Below are 5269 nucleotides of genomic sequence, written 5' to 3'. Positions count from 1 at the left end.
TATTAGAAAAAATCGTATCTCTTCTAATTTATTTGATGAGTTTCGGGAAAATTTCTGTATTATAAACTGGAGATATAATTGGATTGGAATTGTTACAATCATTAATCAAAAACTGTTAAAATTATTGTGCATTAAAGTTTGACAATGAACATCTTTTAAACAGTTAATTTAATCGACTATTAAGTAACGAGTTAATAATTTTAAATTTTATAAGTTTGTTAATTCATAAGAAAACGAATCTGCCTCAAAATAATCAACTTAGTAGATACCGAGGTCTGAATTTTTCTTTCTGATAAGGAAAAAATAGAAAACTGAAAGGCGGAGGACCTTCCTATTAAAATTACGAGCTCATAGTTGGAGAGAATTTTTTTGAGGTGTCTACCGATCTTTTTTTCAGTGTATAAAGTGAAAAAAACAGTCGATTTTTTGACCCATCCTAATGAATATACTTGCTACATGTTGACATATTTTTTGTGCCCTTTTTAGCTCTCCTGTAAAGTTAGGAATAATGGAGTTCGCTCTTTAACACATTTCACCGATGATATGTTTTTAAGAAAAAAGTTTTTATACACATGCAGTCGAAAGTACTTCCTTTTTGATCTACAGAGTATTAAAAATTTTAAAAATCGAATTTAATAATTAATTTTTTTCTTGATTGACAAAACGTTTTTAACAAAATTGATTTCTTGAGTTTTATTTGTGTTTTGAGGAGTATGTAGTATGTGTATATAATGTAGTTTTTTTCTCTCAAAAACCGTTCGACGTACAAGAAAAAATCAAGAGTTAATTCTTGTTAAAAAAGCATGGACAATCAAGAAAAAAAAACGAATTTTCTCGAAAAATACAACAGTGACGTACAATTTATTTTAATTATATAATTCAGGGGTGTGTGCCTACGGACGCCACTGGTTCAAGTAGGAAAACGGCAGTTAATGGAAAAAAAATTTATACCTGGAAACCGCATACCAAAATTGAAGAAAATATTTTTTATTCAAGGCAAGATAAGGCGGACAACAAAAAATTATGGAATTCTGATAAACATATGGGTATAGGTGTTTTCCTTTTTTTTGTCACTCAGTATAATTAAGTGTAACTAAATAAAATCATACAAAAACATGTAGGTATTTTGTTTGAACTTAATATATTACAAATATTTTATTGAAGTAAATTTTACAGAGATCTCTTAAAAATTAGTTTCTTTTCTGTTTTGTTACTCTAAAATACAAGGGTGGCCTCATTATACAGGGTGTGCCAAAAAATTGACAACAAAGGGGAAAATTGTTAACTGATTTTTTAAAAGAAATTTATATAGAATTAATTCAGTATGTCCAATAACAAAAATAAAATTTTGACACATCATAGAACAACTATCATTGGAGGAAATCACAAAATTCTTTCAATATGAAAAAAAAACGAGTTTTGTGACAAAATAGATTCCCGTTTAAGGTGAGCTTTTTGACACACCCTGTATAAATTTTTGCAAATAAACTTTCTTAGAGAGTCTTTGTGCTATGAAAAGTGCCACCCTGTCTAGGGTGAGGTGTAGAAAGTATGTTCCCGAACTTGTCTTTAAGAAAATGAAAAACTTTATTAATTTGTGAGAAAAATACATTATTCATAAAATTTTTTGCTTCTTCTAAAATGATTAATCCCCTTTATACTATCCCAAATTTCCTTACCATTTTTTGGCTTGACTTGCCTGCTGTTTATTATTTATAGTATAACTTTGACGCTATACAGGATGTCCCAGCCTGAGCGCGCCTTAGAAGTTTCTAGAGAACTACAATATCTAGATAGGATGTTTTTTTGTTCATCATTGTTTCACAATGAGATCTATTGATTAAAAATATTTTCAATTTGGCGGCAGCACTTCCGGAAATACCCAAAGTTGACAGCAACTTTCTTATTTTAAATGGATACCGTCATTTTATATGCTTAAATTCTCTGTAAAATTATATGAATTTTGATATCAAATACTCTATACTTAACATTAACCGTTTGAGAAAAAAAATATTTAAAATCTTTGGAAAAAAAACTCCCTGTAAAAAAAATTGTATAGCCTAAACGTCAAATTTAGTGATTACCACAGTCACTGGGACATAAAGAGAAGACATGTGGCTATCTATTTCAAAAATTAAATTGTTTCTATGTCATATAATATTGGCCGTAGCTGTCATGGAATTGAGAGATTAAAAAATTAGCATAATTAATTTCTTTGAAATGGAAACCCACTTTTTTTATTTCAGGAGTGAAAAGTTTTTTCAATTTATTACTTTTTGATTATATGTTCCTATACCTAAAATAAATCGTTTTTTAGTTATTTAAGATTTTTTTACTTTTTGATTATATGTTCCTATACCTAAAATAAATCGTTTTTTAGTTATTTAAGATTTAGTTTTAAAGCATATTTTTTCTTGATTTTATCTAGCTTCCTTTGACATTAAATGTCAAATCATCAGACAGTTTATTTCCTTTTGCCAAAAAACTAATTATTCGAATTTTGTATATTATAAATACTGCTGCTAAAACTTTATAAAGTGAATTTAATTATATAAATAATAATACATCTCTAATTTAAGTGATATCTAATGGCAATATGACATGGCCAGATATGGTTTTACATCACTTGATGTTTAAAGTCATAGGCTACTGGTTAAAAACCATCTATCCAATAAAAATGAAGTTATATTACCACAGAAATGCTTTTATTTTTAGGACTCCCAACTGTATTATGTTATTTTTTTTTATTTTTCTCTAAAATGATATGGAAATTTGAAGAATTATAAACGGGATTAACCATTTTAGAACAAGGAACTTTTTTTATGGAGAATGCATTTTTCCAGGAAGTTAATAATAAAAAAGATTTTCCTCTTGTAAAGACATACCATATATCGATAATATTACTGTTTAGGATCAATATTAAGCTTAACCCATTTTGACACCTCACTTTTTTTCAAGTAACTTTCAGTCCCTTGCACTTAATAACTTATTTTTTACACAGTTTCTTGTTGAATTTAACTCGAGTGTTGGCTGGGAGTTAGCCCGCCCCCACTGTGCTCCGGACTGTGTTTCTGTTTCTTTCTTTTCTTCTCCTTTTTCCTCTTCTTCCTCTCTTTGTCCTCGTCGTGCCTCTTTTGTTTTTTGTGCTTCTTCTCGTGGGTATCGCCGCCCGCGTCCGTTATCGGAGTTTCTGTCGATGGAGGTCCGCCCTCTTTGTGTTTGTGCTTTTTATGTTTGTTTTGTGCTTCTTTATCGGTGTGGCGTGGCGTATCGGTACTGTTCAGGTAACTACAAAGAGAATTTATTAGGATTTCAATAATACAGGGTGGCGCCTCTCATATGACGCGGACGCTCCACAGAGAACAACAGTTTGTATTGAAAATTTTGTGAGCATATGTAGCATAGTTTAGAGCATTTTTAAAGAATGCTCTAAATTAACATAAATAAGCTTGCCAAATTTCATTTCAATACAAACTACCGTTCTCTTTGCCATCCTGTATAATAAAGTGTAAAAAAAGGTACATACTGGACCAGGATGTAATCTGAATCCTTCTAGTTGTGCACTACTTAATGGTAATAAATCTTTACCTCCAACAGGTGGTTTTTCTATAACGCTTCTCAGAGAACTATTATCACTCTGACCAGGGGAATCTAAAACAATTGTATTTTAGTCCAATTTCAAAATACATTACTTGTGACTAGCCCTAGCAGGCAACTGTTAAGCCCGACCAATCACATTAGACCATTCTGACATATGGCTGTTAAGTGCTACCTGAACAAGCTCAACCTGTATCAACAATATCTTTGCTGCAGACTGCAATAAAGATTCTGAAACAGCGGAGCACACACTATATCACTGCGAGGGTTTGGTTTGGGAAGGCTAGGACCAAAGGATCTATGCTCCCATCCTATCTAGAACCTGCACAGGTTAGTGCAGGGTACAGGCGACAGGAGAGTGGGTGTAGACATAGAAAAAGGACAAACACCAGAGGCCTTACAGGTCACAGTGTGTCCAGCATAGGACGACCCCTTAATATTGAGAAGAAAAAATGGGGGTCTTAATACTGACATACCTATTACTCCTGGGAGTGTGGGAAGGAACGAAGAAAGCTGTTCTTTTTAACTTCTTTCCGCTAAATTTACTGTAAGAATGTTCGAGTCCATAGTAGGCCATTAAGTTCGTAGCGCCAGTAATCCCCGATTCTCCTGTAAGTTAAAAACGATAAATCGTCATCTCGGCAAAGTAGAATATGGGTCACAATTACCTGGCGGCTCCTTTAGAAGGTAAAAGGGTCCACTAGGGACGATGGAGGGGTTTTTTCCAGCAAGATGGTCGTTTTGAGGGTTCCGGACGAATCTTGACGAGAAACAACGGGAGACCGGGCCCCCCTCGGAGACGATTTTGGCGAATATTGTTCTACTTTCCGAAACTGATCGCCCATCATCTTACAACCTCATCGTTTTTGCAAAAAACGAACTAACTCAGCAATTCGCGTCTTTTTGACACTTTCTTGTTTAGTTGACAAATTTATAAGTTGTGACGTTTGTGACATTTACCACTGTGAAGTGAGACATGTACTTCTTCTTTTTTTTTTCAGATGATTTAGAGGCTTAAGCTACTAGGACTATCCGACCTATTAATGGGGTATTATCCTCATTGAAAAGACGGGATCATATAAACTGTATATGATTCATGTAATTGTTTGGATTTAAAGCTACAGCTGTCAGAGCTATCCGACTGGTATATGATTAAGACTAAATAATGCAGAGATATAGGGTGCGTATCCAAAAATTTTTATGTCATAGTGGCGGCCATGTTCGCGCCTAGATCTACAGGGGAGATCAGTAAGTAATCTTACATCTTTTTTAATTTGAGTTTTTCAAATATACTAATATACTTGGAGTTTTTAATTTCGTCTTTTGTCCTTCTGATTATTTCAAATTTCTAGATTTTCGGAAGTTAGTTTGGCATTTGTTCGAATTTTTTGTGGTTTTTGAAATTATAGACTGATATAAACGGCTTTTGGATAATACCGGCTTTTGTATTCTTCTGAACTGTTTTTAGTATATTATAATTTTACTATTTTCAGTATTTTCTGTTTCCTCGTCTTGATAAAAACATAATTTTTTATTTGCTATAATGTGTACTATACAGGATAAGTCTTAAATAAGTGCAAATATTTTCAGGGCTGGTAGATCTCGACAAAAGAAACATATTTTCTTTTTACCGTTTTTCAAGTAACTACAAAATGACCAAGTTATTTGACTT

At 32.6% G+C, this 5269-nt stretch overlaps 1 pseudogene; it reads right to left on the bottom strand.

Annotated features, from left to right (window-relative positions):
• Positions 1 to 2369: 2369 nt before the first annotated feature.
• LOC115877234 lies at positions 2370 to 4534 on the bottom strand (annotated as a pseudogene).
• Positions 4535 to 5269: the final 735 nt, after the last annotated feature.

This window comes from Sitophilus oryzae, unplaced genomic scaffold (genome assembly GCF_002938485.1).
Source record: "Sitophilus oryzae breed Bouriz unplaced genomic scaffold, Soryzae_2.0 scaffold_1060_pilon_pilon, whole genome shotgun sequence".
In the NCBI taxonomy this organism is placed as follows: domain Eukaryota; kingdom Metazoa; phylum Arthropoda; class Insecta; order Coleoptera; family Curculionidae; genus Sitophilus; species Sitophilus oryzae.
This window is presented reverse-complemented; position numbering and strand designations above follow the sequence as displayed.